Below are 24682 nucleotides of genomic sequence, written 5' to 3' on the forward strand. Positions count from 1 at the left end.
CAGCGATACCTCAAGCCACCTTCTTCTTCATGTTGTCCAGTTTGCTTTTAAGCTCAATAATCCCACTGTTCTTTTCACGACAAAGTTCAAACAGTTCACTGGTTTTGCTTGTTTTTAATTTTGCATTCAACCAATTATTCTGATTTACCAGAAATTCCTATTCCTGTTGAAGGCATTTTCCACGATGCTTCAGATATCTCCGAAGTTTTAAGTTAATCAAGTCTTGACTGAAGTTCAACCTTTGCTAATTTTGCTTTCTCAAGCTTATCCTTTAGACAGTTGGGCCGGAATTCTCCCATCCCATCCGCCACTGGAATTTTACCGGGCGCGTTGCGGAGAATGTGAAACTCCATTGACGGTCGGGGGGGAATTTCCTGCTTTTAGACCAGCGCGGCCGAAGAATTCCGATAAGATGGATGGCAGAGCAAAGTGTGCAGAGGACGCTGAAAGTCTGCAAAGGGATATAGATAGTCTAAGTGAGTGGGCGAGGGTCTGGCAGATGGAGTACAATGTTCCTATCCGATTCCTATCACTATTTGTGATATATATAAATGATTTGGAAGAAGGTGTAACTGGTGTAATCAGCAAGTTTGCGGATGACACGAAGATGGCTGGAATTGCGGATAGCGAAGAGCATTGTCGGGCAATACAGCAGGATATAGATAGGCTGGAAAATTGGGCGGAGAGGTGGCAGATGGAGTATAATCCGGATAAATGCGAAGTGATGCATTTTGGAAGAAATAACGTAGGGAGGAGTTATACAATAAATGGCAGAGTCATCAGGAGTATAGAAACACAGAGGGACCTAGGTGTGCAAGTCCACAAATCCTTGAAGGTGGCAACACAGGTGGAGAAGGTGGTGAAGAAGGCATATGGTATGCTTGCCTTTATAGGACGGGGTAAAGAGTATAAAAGCTGGAGTCTGATGATGCAGCTGTATAGAACGCTGGTTAGGCCACATTTGGAGTACTGCGTCCAGTTCTGGTCGCCGCACTACCAGAAGGACGTGGAGGCATTAGAGAGAGTGCAGAGAAGGTTTACCAGGATGTTGCCTGGTATGGAGGGTCTTAGCTATGAGGAGACATTGGGTAAACTGGGGTTGTTTTCCCTGGAAAGACGGAGAATGAGGGGAGATCTAATAGAGGTGTACAAGATTATGTAAGGGATAGATAGGGTGAACGGTGGGAAGCTTTTTCCCAGATCAGAAGTGACGTTCACGAGGGGTCACGGGCTCAAGGTGAGAGGGGCGAAGTATAACTCAGATATTAGAGGGATGTTTTTTACACAGAGGGTGGTGAGGGCCTGGAATGCGCTGCCAAGTAGGGTGGTGGAGGCAGGCACACTGACATCGTTTAAGACTTACCTGGATAGTCACATGAGCAGCCTGGGAATGGAGGGATACAAACGATTGGTCTAGTTGGACCAAGGAGCGGCACAGGCTTGGAGGGCCGAAGGGCCTGTTTCCTGTGCTGTACTGTTCTTTGTTCTTTGTTGTTCTTTGTTGATAAATGTGAGGTCATCCATTTTGGTAAGAATAACGGCAAAATGGACTATTATTTAAATGGTAAAAAATTGCAGCATGCTGCTGTGCAGAGGGACCTGGGTGTCCTTGAGCAGGAATCTCAAGGAGTTGGTTTGCAGGTGCAGCAGGTAATTAAGAAGGCAAATGGAATTTTGTCCTTCATTGCTAGAGGGATGGAGTTTAAAAACAATGAGGTTATGTTGCAGCTGTAAAAGATGATGGTGAGGCCACACCTGGAGTACTGTGTACAGTTTTGGTCTCCTTACTTGAGAAAGGATATACTGGCACTGGAGGGGATGCAGAGGAGATTCACTAGGTTGATTTCAGAGTTGAGAGGGTTGGTTTATGAGGAGAGACTGAGTAGACTGGGGCTATACTCATTGGAATTCAGAAGAATGAGGGGAGATCTTATAGAAGTATATAAGATTATGAAGGGAATACATAAGATAGAAGCGGGGAAGTTGTTTCCACTGGCGGGTGAAACTAGAACTAGGGGGCATAGCCTCAAAATAAAAGGAAGCAGATTTAGGACTGAGTTGAGGAGGAACTTCTTCACACAAAGGGTTGTGAATCTGTGGAATTCTCTGCCCAGTGAGGCAATTGAGGCTACCTCATTGAATGTTTTTAAGGCAAGGATAGACAAATTTTTGAACAGTAAAGGAATTAAGGGTTATGGTGAGTGGGTGGGTAAATGGAGCTGAGTCCACAAAAAGATCAGCCATGATCTTTTTGAATGGCGGAGCAGGCTCGAGGGGCCAGATGGCCTACTCCTGCTCCTAGTTCTTATGTTCTTATGTTCCACTTTTCACGACAGACTCTCAATTATTCTCACCAATTCTCCTTTTTCATTGGCAAATTCCTCATTCATACATGAAAGTTGGATTTTCTGCATTAAACAGGTTTTCCTTCAGTTGCTTGTTATCTGCAATGTCTCTCATGTTTGTCCACAGTGGTTTTCAAAATTTTCTTAAGATGAACAGGATTAACTGTCTGTTGCAATATAGTTCTCATTGGATTACTGTTCCCACAAGCCAAATCATTGCCTATAAATGAATCTATCCCTCCAATTGGTAATAGGGGAATAATTCCCATCGTAACAATTCCATTCACAAAATTACTTCTTAAATTAACTTTACACAAAGAAACAAATCCATCTCTTCCATTAATATCCTTTATTAAAAATTTTGCCTTCATAAAGCTTTCAGGAATACATGTTGTATCAACAGCCACCATTAATGATTGATCTGCTCCTATATTTCTTAAAATTTTAACTTGCTAACTTATTTGTTGGACAAGTGAGGAAATGCTTCTCCCTTCGAAACAAAACATCTAGAAGCTCCAATAGTCTGATTTCCTTCACTGGTACTCAAACAATTCTCAAACTATCTTATCCCCCTTTCTCACTGATTCTGAAAGAGCATGTTTCATCTGTACCGATGCTGCAGTATTAACAGTCATTTCCATGCAGGGAGGATGTTCCCAATTGTGGGGTGTCCAGAACCAGGGGTCACAGTCTGAGGATTCAGGGGAGACCATTTAGGACGGAGGTGAGGAGACATTTCTTCACCCAAAGAGTGGTGAGCCTGTGGAATTCATTACCACAGGAAGTAGTTGATGCCAAAACCTTGAATGTATTCAAGAGGCGGCTGGATATAGCACTTGGGGCAAAATGGGATCAAAGGTTATGGGGAAAAAGCAGGATTAGACTATTGAGTTGGATGATCAGCCATGATCATGATTAACTAACAGAAAGCAAAGAGTGGGGGTAAATGGGTGTTTTTCTGGTTGGCGATCAGTGACTAGTGGTGTGCCTCAGGGATCAGTGTTGGGACCGCAATTGTTTACGATTTACAGAGATGATTTGGAGTTGAGGACCAAGTGTAGAGTGTCAGAATTCGCAGATGACACTAAGATGAGTGGCAGAGCAAAGTGTGCAGAGGACGCTGAAAGTCTGCAAAGGGATATAGATAGTCTAAGTGAGTGGGCGAGGGTCTGGCAGATGGAGTACAACGTTGGTAAATGTGAGGTCATCCATTTTGGTAGGACTAACAGCAAAATGGACTATTATTTAAATGGTAAAAAATTGCAGCATGCTGCTGTGCAGAGGGACCTAGGTGTCCTTGTACAGGAATCTCAAGGAATTGGTTTGCAGGTGCAGCAGGTAATTAAGAAGGCAAATGGAATTTTGTCCTTCATTGCTAGAGGGATGGAGTCTAAAAACAGTGAGGTTATGTTGCAGCTGTATAAGGTGCTGGTGAGGCCACACCTGGAGTACTGTGTACAGTTTTGGTCTCCTTACTTGAGAAAGGATATACTGGCACTGGAGGGGGTGCAGAAGAGATTCACTAGGTTGATTTCAGAGTTGAGAGGGTTGGTTTATGAGGAGAGACTGAGTAGACTGGGGCTATACTCATTGGAATTCAGACAAATGAGGGGAGATCTTATAGAAACATATAAGATTATGAAGGGAATACATAAGATAGAAACGGGGAAGTTGTTTCCACTGGCGGGTGAAACTAGAACTAGGGGGCATGGCCTCAAAATAAGGGGAAGCAGATTTAGGACTGAGTTGAGGAGGAATGTCTTCACACAAAGGGCTGTGAATCTGTGGAATTCCCTGCCCAGTGAAGCAGTTGAGGCTACCTCATTGAATGTTTTTAAGGCAAGGATAGATACATTTTTGAACAGTAAAGGAATTAAGGGCTGTGGTGAGCGGGCAGGTAAGTGGAGCTGAGTCCACAAAAAGATCAGCCATGATCTTATTGAATGGCGGAGCAGGCTCGAGGAGCCAGATGGCCTACTCCTGCTTCTAGTTCTTATGTTTTTATGTTCCTATGAATGACAGAGCAGTCTCGAAGGGCCAGATAGCCTCCTCCTGTTCCTATCTTCTATGTTTCTATGTTTCTATTTATTTTTGCATTTCTGGTTAGTTTACTCATGTGCTATTTTTTCCCTTTGACTAACTTTTTTGGTGACACTTTGCTACCAAAACATTCCCAATTTCAGACTTTGTAATCTCGTTAGCTTCTGCTTTTAATCTAATACTATCCTTAATTTTCTGAGTGCGACATGGTTGGCTCTTTCTTGCTGAGTTTTTGCTTTTTAGTGGAATATATTTTTGTTGGACATTTTAATTTGTTTCTTTGAATGTTTCCCACTGTTCATTCACCTCCATTCCTTTCAGTCTATTTCCCATCTGAGAGGGTAAAGCAAAATAAGTTTGATCTTTGGATACAGGCACTGAAGGTCGAGGGAATATACAAAGTCCTGAGGGAGGGATTCTTTTACAAGAATTTAAAGATTCACTTCCTTTGGTCATTAGGTCTCATGTTGAAGAACAAAAAGTTAAAACTGCTAGGCAGGCAGCAGAGCTAACAGATGATTATGAATTGGTGCATCGAACCGAATGTCTTTTAGAATCATAGAATCATACAGCATAGAAGAGACCCTTTGGCCCATCGAGTCTGCACTGACACATTAGAAACACCTGAACTCCCATCTAATCCCATCTGCCAGCAGTAGAAACCCATTCCGTCATTCTTTCAAACATGAGAAGGATAGAAGGTGAGAAGGAGAACAGAAAACAATGAGCCAATGGAATGGGTGGGAATGGTCAGGAAATTTCACCTCAAGTGGGAAAGTGCTGAAGGTGGAAGTGACATTCGGAGGCCCAAGTGTTTCCAGTGTGACAAAGCGGGACATATTTGGGAAGATTGTTGTAAACTAAATGGGAGACCAGTTGCAGTAGTAGGAAAGGTAGCACTTTTTAAAAATTCAATCGTGGGACATGGGCATCGCTGGCTGGCCAGTATTTATTGCCCATCCCTAGTTGCCCTCGAGGGCAGTTGAGAGTCAACCACATTGCTGTAGCTCTGGAGTCACATGTAGGCCAGACCGGGTAAGGACGGCAGATTTCCTTCCCTAAAGGACATTAGTGAACCAGATGGATTTTTCTGACGATCGACAATGGTTTCATGATCATCAGTAGATTCTGAATTGTTAAATGGTTTCAAGAGGGGGATAAATATATTTCTAATAAAAAAAAGGGAAAGAGGGATATGGAGAACAGGTGGGGAGGTGGATTGGAAACCAGGGAGAGATCAGCCATGATCTGATTGAATGGCGGAGGAGTTCGATGGGCTGGATTTGCCAACTTCTGCTCCTAATTCCTATGCTCCTAAGTTTTGTCAGCATAGCGTGCAAGAAACAATACTTTCCGTTGTATCCCAATGCATGTTACAATAATAAATCAAATCAAAATCTGTTGAGAGCTGGACTTGGATAGTTCATAAATTGTATAAAAATGCTGAAAGGTTAGAATGGGCTATGGAACTTCAGAGAGGGGAAGTGATAGACATGGTGAACAGAATTGAAAAGAACTCGTTTAAAGTGGGACTGGGAGAAATGACAAGGGCACAAAAAATTACAGCAACCGACAAAGCAAGAATATAAAACAATATTGCCTGTAGACCTTTGTTTTCTCTCTCTCTGCTTCCTTGAAAATAGGTGTAACATTTGCCAACTTCTAATCTAAAGAATTTTGTGATATCATGGCTAATACATCCACTATCTCTGCGGCTGTCTCTTTTTGAGCCTGATGTGTAGACCGTCAGCTCCTGGGGATTTGTTGGATTTTGTCCTTAAGTTTCCTCAATACATTTTCTCTCCTGATAATAGTTTTTCTAATTTTCTGAATTTTGCAGGCTTTAGTCTGTTCTGCTATAAAATTTGTATCTTCTACTGTAAAGACAGACACAAAATGTTCATAGAACACAGAACATTACAGCGCAGTACAGGCCCTTCGGCCCTCGATGTTGCGCTGACCAGTGAAACCAATCTAAAGCCTATCTAACCTACACTATTCTAATATCATCCATATGTTTATCCAATGACCATTTAAATGCCCTTAATGTTCAATGTTCTGCCATTTCCTTCAACCCAATAACAATTTCTCCTGGATAAAAAGAAAATTATTGCAGATGCTGGAATCTGAAACCAAAAAAGAAAATGCTGGAAAATCTCAGCAGGTCTGGCAGCATCTGGAAGGAGAGAAAAGAAAGAAACATCAGTTCTTTTCTCTCCTTACAGATAATTTCTCCTGTCTCTGTTTCCAAGGTATCAACCTTCACTTTAGCTACCATCTTACTTGTTATATAATTATGAAAACTCTTGCATTTACGCTTACATACATGGTAACTGTTAGTTAGATAAATACATTGTTAAGTGTTGATTTTAGAGAGAGTGTCAGGGGTGTATTTTGTATTTAACCACTAGGAGTTGCTGAAGAGCAGGTCACACCACTTCACACATACTTTTTACAGGTTATAGGATGAGGTACTTCTCTTTGGCTGTTTCAGTATTAGTTCTCAGAGGGGGGGGATCCACCTCTGCTTCATCACAATGGAAAGTTAAGCTGTGGGGAGGACACAGAGAGACTGTGTAGAGATACAGACAGGTTCAGTGAGTGGGTAACAAGACAGCAGATGGAGTATAGTGTAGGGAAGTGTGAAGCTGTTCACTTTGGTTATAAGAACAGAAGTGTTGAAGACTTTCTAAAAAGTAAAAAAAAACTTGCAAGTGTTGATGTTCAGACACTTGGGCATGCTTATACAAGGAACTCAGAAAGTTGGCATGCAGGTACAGCAAGCAATTAGGAAGGCCACTGGTGTGTTGGCCTTTATGGTAATTGGATTGGAGTACAGGAATGAGGAAATCTTGCTACATTTTGTAAAGGGTTTTGTTGAGACCACGTCTGGAATATTATGTGCGGTTTTGTCTCCACATTTTAGAAAGGATAAAATTGGAGACGGCAGAGCAAAGTTTCAATTGATTGGTCCCTGGGATCAGGGGGTTGTCCTATGACGAGAGACTGAGTAAATTGGGTTTATATTATCTGGAGTTCAGAAGAATGAGTGGTGATCTCATTGAAACCTGGAAAGTTTTGAAGGGGTATGATAGGGTTGGATATTGAGAGACTGTTTCCACTGGTTGGGGAATCGAAGACGTGGGCACCGTCTCAGGATACGGGGTCAATCATTTCACAAATTACCTCACTCAAAGGACTGTGAATATTTGGAAATCCTGACCCCAGAAGGATGATTTGATTTGATTTGATTTGATTTATTATTGTCACATGTATTAACATACAGTGAAAAGTATTGTTTCTTGCGCGCTATACAGACAAAGCATACTGTTCATAGAGAAGGAAAGGAGAGAGTGCAGAATGTAGTGTTACAATCATAGCCAGTGTGCAGAGAAAGATCAACTTAATGCAAGGTAAGTCCATTCAAAAGTCTGACAGCAGCAGGGAAGAAGCTGTTCTTGAGTCGGTTGGTACGTGACCTCAGACTTTTGTATCTTTTTCCCGACGGAAGAAGTGGAAGAGAGAATGTCCGGGGTGCGCGGGGTCCTTGATTATGCTGGTTGCTTTCCCAAGGAAGCGGGAAATGTAGACAGAGTCAATGGATGGAAGGCTGGTTAATGGATGTGGAGACGCCATCCATTTAAGGCTGCGATTAACTGATTCTTGGTCTCCCCAGGAGATAAGGAAAATAGGAAGAGTGACATAAAATGGAGTTGAGCTCTGAAATCAGACCCAGCCGTTATAAATGGCAGAGCAGGCCTGATGGGCTGAATGGTCTACCCCAGCTCCTATCCCTTTTCTTCTTCAGCACTTGATCATTGATTGTTGCAAAAAACCCATCGGGTTCACTAATGTCCTTTGGGGACAGAAATCTGCCGTCCTCACCCGGTCTGGCCTACACGTGACTCCAGGCCCACAGCAACGAAGTGGTTGATTCTTAAATGCCCTCTAAAAGTTTAGAAGAGTGAGCGGTGACATTATTCAAACATATAAGATCTCGAGGTAGAGGCTGAGATGTTTTCAATAAGACCCTCGTCAGACCCCACTTGGAGTACTGTGCTCAGGTCTGGGCGCCTCACTATAGGAAGGATGTGGGAAAGATTGAAAGGGTGCAGGGGAGATTTACAAGGCTGTTGCCTGGATTGAGTGGCATGCCTTATGAGGATAGGCTGAGGGAGCTCGGTCTTTTCTCCTTGGAGAGACGAAGGATGAGAGGAGACCTAATAGAGGTGTATAAGATGTTGAGAGGCATAGATCGGGTGGACTCTCAGAGGCTTTTTCCCAGGGTGGAAATGTCTGCTACGAGAGGACACAGGTTTAGGGTGCTGGGGGTAGGTACAGGGGAGATGTCAGGGGTAAGTTTTTCACACAGAGGGTGGTGGGCGAGTGGAATCGGCTGCCGTCAGTGGTGGTGGAGGCAAACTCAATAGAGTCTTTTAAGAGACTGCTGGATGAGTACATGGAGCGTAATAGGATGGAGGGTTATAGGTAGGTCTAGAAGGTAGGGATGTGTTCGGCACAACTTGTGGGCCGAAGGGCCTGTTTGTGCTGTAGTTTTTCTATGTTTCTATGTTTCTAATAATGGGAGAGTTTTGAACAAGGGGACATCGCGACAAGATAAAGGGCCGGTCACTTACAACTGAGGTGTGTAGGAATTTCTTAGACCATAAGACCATAAGATATCGGTGCAGAATTAGGCCACTCGGCCCATCGAGTCTGCTCCGCCATTCAATCATGGCTGATATGATTCTCATCCCCATTCTCTTGCCTTCTCCCCGTAACCCTTGATCCCCTTATTGATCAAGAGCCTACCTATCTCCGTCTTAAAGACACTCAATGACCTGGCCTCCACAGCCCTCTGTGGCAATGAGTTCCACAGATTCACCACTCTCTGACTGAAGAAATTCCTCCTCGTCTCAGTTTTAAAGGAGCGTCCCTTCACTCTGAGGTTGTGCCCTCGAGTTCTAGTCTCTCCCGCTGGTGGAAACATCCTCTCCACGTCAACTCTATCTAGGCCTCTCAGTATTCCGTAAGTTTCAATTAGATCCCCCCCCATCCTTCTAAACTCCATCGAGTACAGACCCAGACTCATCAACTGTTCCACGTATGGTTCCTTCATTCCTGGGATCATCCTTGTGAACCTCTTCTGGAACCCCTCCAAGGCCAGCACATCCTCCCTTAGGTATGGGGCGCAAAACTGTTCACAATATTCCAAATGGGGTCTGACCAGAGCCTCAGCTGTACATCCCTGCTCTTGTATTCTAGCCCTTCTGGCAGAGGGTGGTGAATGTCTGGAATTATCTGCCCCAAAGGGTGGTGGAGGCTGGATCGTTAGAACATAGAACATAGAACAGTACAGCACAGAACAGGCCCTTCGGCCCACGATGTTGTGCCGAGCTTTATCTGAAACCAAGATCAAGCTATCCCACTCCCTATCATCCTGGTGTGCTCCATGTGCCTATCCAATAACCGCTTAAATGTTCCTAAAGTGTCTGACTCCACTATCACTGCAGGCAGTCCATTCCACACCCCAACCACTCTCTGCGTAAAGAACCTACCTCTGATATCCGTCCTGTATCTCCCACCACGAACCCTATAGTTATGCCCCCTTGTAACAGCTCCATCCACCCGAGGAAATAGTCTTTGAACGTTCACTCTATCTATCCCCTTCATCATTTTATACACCTCTATTAAGTCTCCCCTCAGCCTCCTCCGCTCCAGAGAGAACAGCCCCAGCTCCCTCAACCTTTCCTCATATGACCTACCCTCCAAACCAGGCAGCATCCTGGTAAATCTCCTCTGCACTCTTTCCAGCGCTTCCACATCCTTCTTATAGTGAGGTGACCAGAACTGCACACAATATTCCAAATGTGGTCTCACCAAGGTCCTGTACAGTTGCAGCATAACCCCACGGCTCTTAAACTCCAACCCCCTGTTAATAAAAGCTAACACACTATAGGCCTTCTTCACAGCTCTATCCACTTGAGTGGCAACCTTTAGAGATCTGTGGATATGGACCCCAAGATCTCTCTGTTCCTCCACAGTCTTCAGAACCCTACCTTTGACCCTGTAATCCACATTTAAATTTGTCCTACCAAAATGAATCACCTCATATTTAACAGGGTTAAACTCCATTTGCCATTTTTCAGCCCAGCTTTGCATCCTATCTATGTCTCTTTGCAGCCTACAACAGCCCTCCACCTCATCCACTACTCCACCAATCTTGGTGTCATCAGCAAATTTACTGATCCACCCTTCAGCCCCCTCCTCTAAGTCATTAATAAAAATCACAAAGAGCAGAGGACCAAGCACTGATCCCTGCGGCACACCGCTAGCAACCTGCCTCCAATCCGAAAATTTTCCATCGACCACCACCCTCTGTCTTCGGTCAGACAGCCAGTTACCTATCCAATCGGCCAACTTTCCCTCTATCCCACACCTCCTCACTTTCATCATAAGCCGACCATGGGGGACCTTATCAAACGCCTTACTAAAATCCATGTATATGACATCAACTGCCCTACCTTCATCAACACACTTAGTTACCTCCTCAAAAAATTCTATCAAATTTGTGAGGCACGACTTGCCCTTCACGAATCCGTGCTGACTATCTCGGATTAATCCGCATCTTTCTAAATGGTCGTAAATCCCATCCCTAAGGACCCTTTCCATCAATTTACCAACCACCGAAGTAAGACTAACCGGTCTATAATTACCAGGGTCATTTCTATTCCCTTTCTTAAACAGAGGAACAACATTCGCCATTCTCCAGTCCTCTGGCACCATCCCCGTGGACAGCGAGGACCCAAAGATCAACGCCAAAGGCTCTGCAATCTCATCCCTTGCCTCCCACAGAATCCTAGGATACATTTCATCAGGCCCAGGGGACTTATCGACCTTCAGTTTATTCAAAACTGCCAAGACATCCTCCCTCCGAACATCTATTTCCTCCAGCCTATTAGCCTGTAACACCTTCTCTTCCTCAAAAACATGGCCCCTCTCCTTGGTGAACACTGAAGAAAAGTATTCATTCATCACCTCGCCTATCTCTACTGCCTCCATACACAAGTTCCCACTACTGTCCTTGACCGGCCCTAACCTCACCCTGGTCATTCTTTTATTCCTCACATAAGAGTAAAAAGCCTTGGGGTTTTCCTTGATCCGACCCGCCAAGGACTTCTCATGTCCCCTCCTAGCTCTCCTAAGCCCCTTTTTCAGCTCATTCCTTGCTAACTTGTAACCCTCAATCGAGCCATCTGAACCTTGTTTCCTCATCCCTACATAAGCTTCCCTCTTCCTTTTCACAAGACATTCCACCTCTTTCGTGAACCATGGTTCCCTCACTCGGCCATTTCCTCCCTGCCTGACAGGAACATACCTATCAAGGACATCCAGTATTTAAAGTGAAGGCGGATAAATATTTGATCGATCGAGGAATAGAGGGCGACGGGGGAAATGGCACAGAGAAGGAGCTGAGACCGACATAGATCAGCCATGATAGTATTGAATGTTGGGGCAGGCTTGAAGGGTCTGGTGGCCACTCCTGCTCCTACTCCTTGTGTTCTTGTGAAATGACTTGGCAAGCCATTCAGTTCAAGGACAATAAGGAAGGGGCAACAAATGCTGGACTTGCCAGCGATGCTCACATCGCATGAAAGAGTACATTCTAAGAAGCTCCCAACACACTGGGGAGTGTGTAATCAGAGCCTGTTCATTGAAAAGCGTTTGCTGGATTGTTATTTCCCCTGTTAGTTGAATACTTGAGGATGTTTCCTGCACAAATTCTTCAATCCATCCTGTTAACAAGTCTTCCACTTCCTGCCATTTCCATTGCAGGTTTGTCATGTCAGCTGTCAGTGGACACTGCAATAAAGTGAGATTCTTTCACTACAGGACTCAAATATTAAAAATAATTATAGCTTTTCTTCCACTCTCCTCTGATTGACTGCCAATCTTCCAATCTTCAAACACCGCTTGCAGCTATTGTAGGAATCAGGATATCTCGCAGTGACATGCCACATATACAAGATTTCAGCAGACTTGTTAGTGTCTTGTTTAAGTCTGTCATCGAGTCATAGAGATTTACAGCCCTTCGGCCCAACTTGTCCATGCCACCCAGTTTTTACCACTAAGCTAGTCCCAATTGCCCGCGCTTGGCCCTTTTCCCTCTATACCCATCTTACCCATGTAACTACTGGATAAAAGCAAATTACTGCAGATGCTGGAATCTGAAACCAAAAGGGAAAATGCTGGAAAATCTCAAAGCTTTGACAAAGGGTCATCTGGACTCGAAACGTCAACTCTTTTCTCTCCTTACAGATGCTGCCTGACCTGCTGAGATTTTCCAGCATTATCCCTTTTGGTTACCTATGTAACTGCCTAAATGCTTTTTTAAACACAAAATTATGCCCGTCTCTACTATCACCTCTGACAGCTCATTCCAGACACTCACCACTCTCTGAGTGAAAGAATTGCCCCACTGGACATTTTTGTATCTCTCCCCTCTCACCTTAAACCTATGCCCTCTAGTTTTAGACTCCCCTACCTTTGGGAAAAGATGTTGACTATCTACCTTATCTATGATGTGGAGATGCCGGCGTTGGACTGGGGTGGACACAGTAAGAAGTCTCACAACACCAAGTTAAAGTCCAACAGGTTTATTTGGAATCACGAGCTTTCGGAGCGCCACTCCTTCATCAGGTGAGTGAAGAAGCAGCTGAGGAAGGAGCAGCGCTCCGAAAGCTCGTGATTCCAAATAAACTTGTTGGACTTTAACCTGGCATTGTGAGACTTCTTACTGTACCTTATCTATGCCCCTCATTATTTTATAGACCTCTATAAGATCACCCCTAAGCCTCCTACACTCCAGGGGAAAATAAATCCCAGTCTATCCAGCCTCTCCTTATAACTGTTCCTCACTGGTTTTAACTGTTTTAACTTTAATGGGCGGCACGGTAGCACAGTGGTTGGCACTGCTGCTTCACAGCGCCAGGGACCTGGGTTCGTATTCCCAACTTGGATCACTGTCTGTGTGGAGTTTGCACGTTCTCCCCGTGTCTGCGTGGGTTTTCTCCGGGTGCTCCGGTTTTCTCCCACATTCTGGAAGACGTGCTGGTTAGGGTGAATTGACCCGAACAGGCGCCGGACTGTGGCGACTAGGGGAATTTCACAGTAACTTTGTTGCAGAGTTAATGTAAGCCTTACTTGTGACTAATAATAAATAAACTTGAGGCATTTTCCCCGAGCCACTTGGATAGTGGAAGTGCCAAATGATTAGCCTGAAAGGCCTCAATATCCGAGTTAAAATACTGATGGTGAAAATAAGGCCGTATAAATGATATACTAATATTATTTGATGTGCTATCTGCAACTTAACAGGTAGAAAAAAAATAAACGAACAATAAAATTTTTAAGTGGTGACATTTGCAGCAATTTTATTCAATCCGATATGACAGCCCAGCATTTGCCTTAAACCACATTAGCATTTGGTATTTAAATCTAATTTGTCAAAAGGGATAAAATCTATATATTACTGGCAAAACGCAAGTCTGGGACACCAATGGTTTGGACAGAATTCACATTTAATGTGGTTTGTAAGGAATTGGTGATAAAGAGAGATGGTAAGAACTTCTATCAGCCCTGACTCACACACCTCCTGAATAGCAAATAGGCCCTGACACCATTCAGATAACTTGTACTGTCTCCATTATCCTTTAGGGTTATCAGCCTTAATGAATGTGTGCATGTATTCTTTTCAAATCTGTACGCATCCATAATTTACATATCAGGATAAGCACAGCATGTGGTCTAACCTTTCTTTGAGTGACACAGGCAGCAATTAGTTTTGAAAGCCTATATGCGTAATTACTCGAAGAGCATTTGTAAAAAACCTGCTTTTAACCAGCTTCATGGTGCTTACAATTCCCCCTGCAAAACTGTCCAAACAATGTCTCGTAGCTCACCCATTTTAAATAACTTTGAATGGTGAAAAGCCTTCATCCTGCTCTGGGTGGCAAGGTGCACAATCAGGGATTACGTGACTCACTGGCTTTCGCTAGCGTTTGGTGGAGATGACGAAGGAGCTCTGAGAGACCACTTCCCCATCCATTACCACCCAGCCCTCTGTGCCCACCCCCCCACCACCCCCCCCCCCCTGCCCCCCCCCCCACCTCCCCCCCCCCCCCCTCCCCAACCCTCCTACTCCAACCCAATATTTCTCTGTGCAATGTCCCAGTCACTAGCCCTTCACTGCTGGAGGGAGGAAGGGCCATTGCACCCAGTCTTTCAGCCACATTTGTGACAAAGAGTGAGGGTCCTTGAGACATCCTGTCCTTCTTTTATATTAAGTGGTTACATCAAGTTTGATCTCTCCCTGCGTTTCCATGGCTCCCTGGCCCCCACAGCAGCAGTTGCACCAGGCAACATCAAATTATTCCCTCCGTACATGACGTTGACAGAGTGAGACATCCAATTAAACCCATTGCGCCAATTCCAATGATATTCATTCCTTCGTTCTATTCCTGTGGGAGTCACTGGTATTTATTACCCATCCTCCCCTTGTCCCTCTGAGAAGGTGACGATGAACTACCTTTGTCACGCGCTGCTGGGAGATGTTTGCTCCAACCAAAGGGGGTTGACTAGGTCCAGCCATGTGAGGGGGAAGGATAACTGCCCCCCCCCCACACAAACTGGTGGCACTCCATCCAACCCCCAGAAACTGAATTCAATTTAAAAAACAACGAGAAAATAACTTTTTTAAAAAAGGAAGGATATTATATCAACCGTTATTTGAGTGCTGGAGGATTTTTTCTGCACAAATTCTTAAATCCCTTCCGCGAACAGTCTCCCACTTCCCACAGTCAAAGAAAAAGTGAGGATATAATAGCACTGGAGAAGGTTCACATGACTGATTCCAGGGATGGCAGGAAGCAGAGTGGGGAGGGGGATGGCTGGAGTGGGGGATGAGGTATCCTTGTGGTGATTGGCAAGTCATGTTGGAGCTTTATCGAACCTTATTTAGGCCGCACTTGGAATATAGTGCGGCCCTGCAGTTTAAATATCTCCCACTTTCTCTGCCTTTTAGCTTTGACAAAGGGTCATCTGGACTCGAAACGTCAGCTCTTTTCTCTCCTTACAGATGCTGCCAGACCTGCTGAGATTTTCCAGCATTTTCTCTTTTGGTCTTGGAATATAGTGTTCAATTTTGGCCACCACACTACCAGGAGGATGTGGAGGCTTTGAAGAGGGTACACAAAAGATTTACCAGGATGTTGCCTGGTATGGACCTATTAGCTATGAGGAGAGGTTGGAGAAACTTGGTCTGTTCTCACTGCAACGATGGGGGCTGAGGGGCGACCTGATTACAAGAAGCATGGACAGAGTGGATAGTCAGAAGCTTTTTCCCAGGGTGGAAGAGTCAATTACTAGGGGGCATAGGTTTAAGGTGCGAGGGACAAGGTTTAAAGGAGATGTACGAGGCAGATTTTTACACAGAAGGTGGTGGGCGCCTGGAACTCGCTGCCGGGGGAGGTAGTGGAAGCAGATACGATACTGACTTTTAAGAGGTGTCTTGACAAATACATGAATAGGATGGGAATAGAGGGATATGGTCCCCGGAAGGATAGGGGGTTTTAGTTCAGTCGGGCAGCATGGTCGGTGCAGGCTTGGAGGGCCGAAGGGCCTGTTCCTGTGCTGTAATTTCCTGTGCTCCCTGTATCCTGCTTTTAGGACCTCATCCTTGTTTTTACCTATGTCATTTGTACCGATGTGTACCACGACCACTGGCTGTTCACCCTCCCCCTCCAGAATGTCCTGCAGCCGCTCCGAGACATCCTTGACCCTAGCACTAGGAAGGCAACATACCATCCTGGAGTCTCGTTTGCGGCCACAGAAATACCTATCTATTCCCCTTACAATTCAATCCCCTATAACTATTGCACTGACACACTCTTTACCCCTTCCCTCTGCAGCAGAACCAACTGTGGTGCAATGAGTTTGGCTGCTGCTACTTTTGCGAGAGGTCATTCCCCTCAACAGTATCCAAAGCCGTATATCTGTCCTGCAGGGGAATGGCCACAGGAGATTCCTGCACCACCTGCCTATCTCTCTTGCTCTGTCTGGTGGTCACCCATTCCCTTCCTGCCTGCGGAGTCTGCGCCTGCGGTGTGACCACCTCTCCATACGTGCTATCCACGATACTCTCTGACTCACAGACTATCACTTCACACCTCCATCCAACCTTGAGTAGTTCTTCAATCCTACCCATTTCGGGCTTGCTCACAGACCCATCTGGAACATTTCTGTGGGAGTGAATTCAGGAAAGTAGGTCAGCAGTGCTCCAGCTAAATATGTGGAATCTTGTCAACATTCTGACAATATCCCTTTGACCTTCCTTCTACAATCCCTAGGATGGGTAGATGAATCACTTAGACCCATTGGTCATTTAGAGGGAGTCCAGTGAAGGTTCACCAGACTGATTCCCGGAATGGCAGGACTGACATGTGAAGAGAGACTGGATCGACTGGGCTTGTACTCACTGGAATTTAGATGAGTGAGAGGGGATCTCATAGAAGTATATAAGATCTTGATGGGACTCGACAGGCTAGATGCGGGAAGACAAAGGGTCATCTGGACTCGAAACACCAGCTCTTTTCTCTCCTTACAGATGCTGAGATTTTCCAGCAATTTCTCTTCTGGTTTCAGATTCCAGCATAATTTGCCTTTATTCTTTAGTACTTGTTACACGAGGACTGGGCTGATGTTGGGGAAGCCCAGAACTAGGGGGGTCACAGTCTAAGAATAAAGGGTAAAGCCATTCAGGACTGAGATGAGGAAGAACTTCTTCACTCAGAGAGTTGTGAACCTGGGGAATTCTCTACCACAGAAAGCTGTTGGAACCAGTTCATCAGATATGTTCAAGAGGGAGCTGGACGTGGCCCTTGCGGCGAAAGGGATCAAGGGGTATGGAGAGAAAGTGAGAGTGCAAGATCAGCCATGATCATATTGAGTGGGGGTGCAGGCTTGAAGGGCCGAGTGGCCTCCTCCTGCACTTATTGTCTATGAAACGTTAACTCTGTTTCTCTCCTCACAGCCGGACCTGTATAAAATCTGATAAATAAGGTTCATGAACACTCGGTCACCCCTGTTTAGACATGGGATAAAATATACAACAAGGAGATCCCAAAGCGTTTCAGAGCCAATTAATTGGATCTGAAGTGTAATCGCTGTTCTAAGGCAGGAAACATGGCAACCAATCTGTGTTCAACAAAGGTCTACAAGAAGCAATTTATTAATAATCAGGCAGTCTGCTTTAGTGATGGTTCCTGCAGGGTAAATATCGGCTGCCGGGGTCGCCCTTGCTCCTTTTCACGACAGTGGTGTCACGAAGCACGCGATGTTATCCGCGAGGGCGTCTCAACTTGAAACACCGCTTTGTGGTGGTGGAATGTTGTGAGGAGTCTCGAGAAACCCCCCAGTGAGAATAACCAGCCCAGTCCCGAGTAACAATTACTGAAGAATAAAAGCAAATTACTGCGGAATCTGAAACCAAAAGAGAAAATGCTGAAAAATCTCAGCATCTGTAAGGACAGAAAAGAGCTGACGTTTCGAGTCCAGATGACCCTTTGTCAAAATAACTAAAGAATAACTATTCAACTAAAGAAAAGACAAATACACACATACACGACTACAATAATCTCAGGCAATTAAACATGTGAATCACTAAATACACACACACGGCTTATATAGAAATCAACAGGGAATTAGTTCAAATGGTAGAGCGCTCGCTTAGCATGCGAGAGGTAGCGGGATCAATGCACACATTCTCCAATGCTTCTGGGAGGCATGGTGGCACAGTGGTTAGTGCTGATACCTCACAGAGCCAAGGACCTGGGTTCGATTCCCGTCTCAGATCGCTGTGTGGAGTTTGCACGTTCTCCCCGTGTCTGTGTGGGTTTCCTCTGGGTGCCCTGGTTTCCTCCCACACTCCAAAGATGTGCGGGTTAGATTGATTGGCCATGATAAATTGACCCTTCGTGTCAGGGGGATTAGCATGGTAAATGTGTGGGGTTATGGGAATGGGGCCTGCGATCGATGCAGACTCGATGGGCCGAATGGACTACTTCTGTCCTGTGGGGATTTTATGATCCTTCAGACTTTCTCATTCCCAAACAACATCCAAATTAAATAAATCTATTTGTTAAATCCACACAATACAGGGCAGATGATCAAGGGGGAAATTTTCCATCCTTGCTGCACCTGCCAATCCCAGAAAATAGGGTGGAATTCTCCCAAAAAATAAATGTCACAAAAGTCTGAAAACCAGAGTGTTTTGCTCTGTTTCTTTCAGCCAGCTACCCCACACAATTTTCCCACACTCCACCCTCCCCAAAACAGGCCCACCCCCCACACAGACCCTTCTCTGATCCCCACCTCCCCCCATGGCAACACCCCCCAGTGCCCGCAGAGCAATGCCAGGGTGCCAGGCTGGCACTGTCAGAAGGGCACTGCCCAGCCATGCCCCCGACCACCCAGGGTCCTCAATGCTCGCCAGTCCCACCGGTGAGGCAAGGTCTGGTTCCCATTGATTGGGGACCATCTGTGATCTCCACTGGTGAGAACATCCACCGATGAGGTAGGAAGGCCTGGACGACAGCGTCCAGAGCTTACTAAGCAGATTGAAATGAGGATATAAATATTTCAATCAGCCTTTTGCCCTTCCCGGGCTTGTGGCTGATTACATCAGAAAAAATTGCCTGGGAAGATCGCAACCGGTCCGACGTCAGGCGAGATTCCGATTTTTAGCCTCCCGTCGAAATTTCCCTCCACGTTACCCTACTCGATCAGCGCAGCAGGGCAGGAAAATCACCTCACTGTGTACGGGCCTAAAAACAAGCTTCGCACCAAGCGCCAAACAGTTTGCAATTGTCCCTTTCTACTGGTGTAAACAGATTCATGCCCAGAAAGTGTGCGAGGCCGATTAGCATATTTAAATTAGCATTTGAATGTGCATAAGAACATAAGAAATAGGAGCAGGAGTAGGCCATCTAGCCCCTCGAGCCTGCCCCGCCATTCAATAAGATCATGGCTGATCTGACGTGGATCAGTACCACTTACCCGCCTGATCCCCATAACCCTTAATTCCCTTACCGATCAGGAATCCATCCATCCGCGCTTTAAACATATTCAGCGAGGTAGCCTCCACCACCTCAGTGGGCAGAGAATTCCAGAGATTCACCACCCTCTGGGAGAAGAAGTTCCTCCTCAACTCTGTCTTAAACCGACCCCCCTTTATTTTGAGGCTGTGTCCTCTCGTTTTAACTTCCTTACTAAGTGGAAAGAATCTCTCCGCCTCCACCCTATCCAGCCCCCGCATTATCTTATAAGTCTCCATAAGATCCCCCCTCATCCTTCTAAACTCCAACGAGTACAAACCCAATCTCCTCAGCCTCTCCTCATAATCCAAACCCCTCATCTCCGGTATCAACCTGGTGAACCTTCTCTGCACTCCCTCCAATGCCAATATATCCTTCCTCATATAAGGGGACCAATACTGCACACAGTATTCCAGCTGCGGCCTCACCAATGCCCTGTACAGGTGCATCAAGACATCCCTGCTTTTATATTCTATCCCCCTCGCGATATAGGCCAACATCCCATTTGCCTTCTTGATCACCTGTTGTACCTGCAGACTGGGCTTTTGCGTCTCATGCACAAGGACCCCCAGGTCCCTTTGCACGGTAGCATGTTTTAATTTGTTTCCATTGAGATAGTAATCCCATTTGTTATTATTTCCTCCAAAGTGTATAACCTCGCATTTATCAACGTTATACTCCATTTGCCATATCCTCGCCCACTCACTCAGCCTGTCCAAATCTCTCTGCAGATCTTCTCCGTCCTCCACACGATTCACTTTTCCACTTATCTTTGTGTCGTCTGCAAACTTCCTTACCCTACACTCCGTCCCCTCCTCCAGATCATCTATATAAATGGTAAATAGTTGCGGCCCGGGTACCGATCCCTGCGGCACGCCACTAGTTACCTTCCTCCAACCGGAAAAACACCCATTTATTCCGACTCTTTGCTTCCTGTCGGATAGCCAGTCCCCAATCCACTTTAACACACTACCCCCAACTCCGTGTGCCCTAATCTTCTTCAGCAGCCTTTTATGGGGCACCTTATCAAACGCCTTTTGGAAATCCAAAAACACCGCATCCACCGGTTCTCCTCCATCAACCGCCCTAGTCACATCTTCATAAAAATCCAACATGTTCGTCAAGCACGACTTTCCCCTCATGAATCCATGCTGCGTCTGATTGATCGAACCATTTCTATCCAGATGCCCTGCTATCTCCTCTTTAATAATGGATTCCAGCATTTTCCCTACTACAGACGTTAAGCTGACCGGCCTATAGTTACCCGCCTTTTGTCTCCTTCCTTTTTTAAACAGCGGCGTAACATTAGCCGTTTTCCAATCAACCGGCACTACCCCAGAATGCAACGAGTTTTGATAAATAATCACTAACGCATCCACTATTACCTCTGACATTTCTTTCAATACCCTGGGATGCATTCCATCCGGACCCGGGGACTTGTCCACCTTCAGTCCCATTAGTCTACCCAGCACTGCCTCTCTGGTAACATTAATTGTATTAAGTATTTCTCCTGCTGCCAACCCTCTATCGTTAATATTTGGAAAACTATTTGTGTCCTCCACCGTGAAGACCGACACAAAAAACTTATTTAAAGACTCAGCCATATCCTCATTTCCCACTATTAACTCCCCCCTCTCGTCCTCCAAGGGTCCAACATTCACTCTAGCCACTCTATTCCTTTTTATATATTTATAAAAACTTTTACTATCATTTTTTATATTAATTGCTAGCCTAGCTTCATAGTCTATCCTTCCGTTCTTTATCGCTTTCTTAGTCTCTCTTTGTTGTTTCTTAAATTTTTCCCAATCACTTGTTTCTCCACTATTTTTGGCCACTCTGTACGCAGCTGTTTTTATTTTAATACTCTCCTTTATTTCCTTCGTTATCCACGGCTGGTTCTCCCTTTTCTTACAATCCTTGTTTTTTGCTGGAATATATTTTTGCTGAGAACTGAAAAGGATCTCCTTAAAAATCCTCCACTGTTCCTCAGCTATCCTACCTGCCAGCCTGCTCTCCCAGTCTACCTTAGCCAATTCATCCCTCATCCTATCATATTTCCCTCTGTTCAAACAGAGGACACTGGTTTGGGACCAAACTTTCTCCTCTTCATAGCCCACTCAATGCCGGATTCTCCAACCCCCTGGGATCTTCCGACCTTGGGTGCAGTGAGAACCCGGCAGGAACTGCTATTGGTCTCCACTAGCGGAGACCAGGTGCGATGGCCACGCTGGGGGACTCAGAGGCTATTGAAGCCCTCGGGACATGGCTGGCCAATGCCCATCTGGCAGTGCCAACCTGGCACCCTGGCAGCATCGGTTCCCAGTGCACTGTGAGATTGGGGTGCCCTTGCATTACGGCATCCAATCGCTTTGCAGCCAGTTCACCAACGTGTTTTATGTCCCACCCCTCCCAGAACCAGTGGGGAACTCACCACTCTCCCAATAAATGCCTAAGTATGGGACGATTTCGGTCTCCGTCAGACATAGCAGTGTCGATCGCTCCGGTTTTCTCCCCATTATGACTTGAGGTGGGATATCCTGGCTGTGTGTTCCCCAAGATTGGAATTTCCCACCTGAGGTCAATGGACCTTTACGCGGTCCGCCGAATTTAATCCCGCCCACTACAATTTCCGTGGCGGACAAGTTGGGAAAATCGCGCCCTTCGTCATTTTTTTGGGAAATTCACAGCACAAGTCTGGGAAACATCTTTTCCTGATCCAGTGAAGATATTTAAATTGCCTTTATAAATGTTCCTGCACTGCTCTGGCTCTAAGATTTCTTAGATGTTAAAATGGCCTCTCCAGCTCTTACACGTTACAATGCCTTCTCGGCTGTGAGATGTTAAACTAACCCGCCTGCTTCTGCAGGTGCTGGCAATTGTCCCCTAGTTCCTCATTCTCCTCTGTGGTATTTGGGCTGTCTGCATCTCTCACCTTCCTTGACTCTCGAAATTAGCAGCTGTGTACCTCCACTGATCTCTTAGTCATCTAGATAAGCTGTTTCCTGATGATAGCAATTTGCACCTGATTCTGCCTGCTGATTTCATTACTGGGAAAGGTCACATCTGAGCATCCCCTTCGAATGTTGGCTCTTGCTGTCGCTAGGCAGATCCATGATCGTGGCATTTTAAAAATCAATCCGAGAGGTCAGTGAGGGAGTTGAAGACTGATCCAAAGGAAAGATTCAATCTTGCAGCCCTCGAAGTGGCAGCCTCGATTGTGTATTCAAGTCCATACAGCAGGATTTTAAACCATAATCTTCTCCTGAGAGATAAGTGGACAACCACTGAGCCTAAAGAACAGGTCTGAGGCTGCAACAGGCTACAGTGTTGTTAAAACCCATCAGGTTGGATGTTTGCTTTCTATGTGAGATTTTCTGACTCTTGTGGCTTTGTGAAGTGCACCAAATTCAACATGGCTTAAGTGCTTTGCTGAAGGAAATATCGCAGGAGCTTTCCAGCGGCACTTACCAGTGTACATAAATTTCAGAGGATGCATCAAAGAACCACTCCAGTGATCGTGAGGACAAAACGTTATGATGTGTGAAAATGACCATTAGTCAATCTTGGTTCACTAATGAAGCTATGAGCAGAATTACACACAGTGAGAAGTCTCACATCACCAGGTTAAAGTCCAACAGGTTTATTTGTCAGCATGAGCTTTCGGAGTCTCGCTCCTTCTTACTGTGCTAACCCCAGTCCAATGCTGGAATTGCACACCCAGAAGGTACAGTTTATTCACAATCAAAAATATATTTCATAGGAACACACGATCCAGGAGTGGGCCAATCAGCCCCTCGAGCCTGCTCTGCTATTTAATACGATCCTGGCTGACCGCATCGAGGCCTCAGCTCCACTTTCCCCCTGCCCGTTCCCCATAAACATTTCAGCCGCATTACTAATGAAAAATCTATGCACCCTTCCTTAAATGTACTCAAAGTCCCGGCATCCACCGCACTCTGGGGCAGTGAATTCCTCAGACTCACCACCCTCTGAGAAAAGTAATCTCTCCTCATCTCTGTTTTAAATCAGCCGCCGCTTATCCTAAAACTATGTTCTCTGGCTCTAGATTGCCTCACAAGAGGAAACATCCTCTCCAGGTCTCCGTTGTCAATCCCCCTTATCATCCTGTACCTCCCAATTAGATCTCCTCGCATTCTTCTCAGCTCCAGGGAACATTGGCCTAAACTGCCTGATCTGTCTGCGTACGATAAACCCCCATCCCTGGAGTCAATCTAGTGGATCTCCTCTGAACCGCCTCCGATGCCACAACATCCCTCCTCAGGTGAGGGACCGAAACTATGCACAATAGCCCAGCTGTGGTTTCAATAATGCTTTGTGCAATTGCAGCAACATTTCTCTACTTTTATACCCTATTGGGGCAATTCGCCCCTCAAAAAATTCTAAGTGTCGAATTTGCCTAAAAACTGGAGTAAATCACGGTGGTTTTTTCCAGCGAGAGTTTCAAAAAGAATCTCCCACTCTGTGCACTGCAGAGAGCCCTAGTGTGAATCTCATTAAAAATCAGTGGACGGGGCCTATTCCCACTGGAGAGGCCGGCAGCATAGCGCTGAGTGAGCCATTACGCATGCGCCAATCTGTCAGCACTGAGATTGGCACATGCGCAATGATCCCCGTCAGCCAGCGCCCCGATTGTTGGCCAGCTCAATCGCTGGCCAGCCCCGCAACCCCGCATCACCGGCCGTGCGACCTCCACCCCACTCCCCACGGCCCAATCGCTGGTCCCCCAGCCTCTTAACCCCCCTGTCCCCAGCCCACCTCAATGTTTCCAGCACCGATCGCTGGCCTCCCATCCTCCCTTCCTCCCTTCCTCTCTTCCTCTGTCACTCAGCCCAAATGCAGAGTGGCAGTGGGCCCCACCCCCAACAGGCCCTGTCCCCATGACCCTGCCCAATGCCCGATGGGCAGTGCCAAGGGGCCCAGGTTGGCACTGTGGGAGGAAACGAGAGCACCCGGAGGAAACCCCACCCGGGGAAAGCATGCAAACTCCGCACAGACAGTGACCCAAGCCGGGAATCAAACCCGGGTCCCTGCTAACCACTGTGCTACCGTGCGACTTAGTCTTGTCAGCAATATTGAAGCCCATAGAATAAAAGAAACGGTGGCAACACGTACACCAAACTGGCA

Source organism: Mustelus asterias, chromosome 9 (assembly GCF_964213995.1).
Source record: "Mustelus asterias chromosome 9, sMusAst1.hap1.1, whole genome shotgun sequence".
In the NCBI taxonomy this organism is placed as follows: domain Eukaryota; kingdom Metazoa; phylum Chordata; class Chondrichthyes; order Carcharhiniformes; family Triakidae; genus Mustelus; species Mustelus asterias.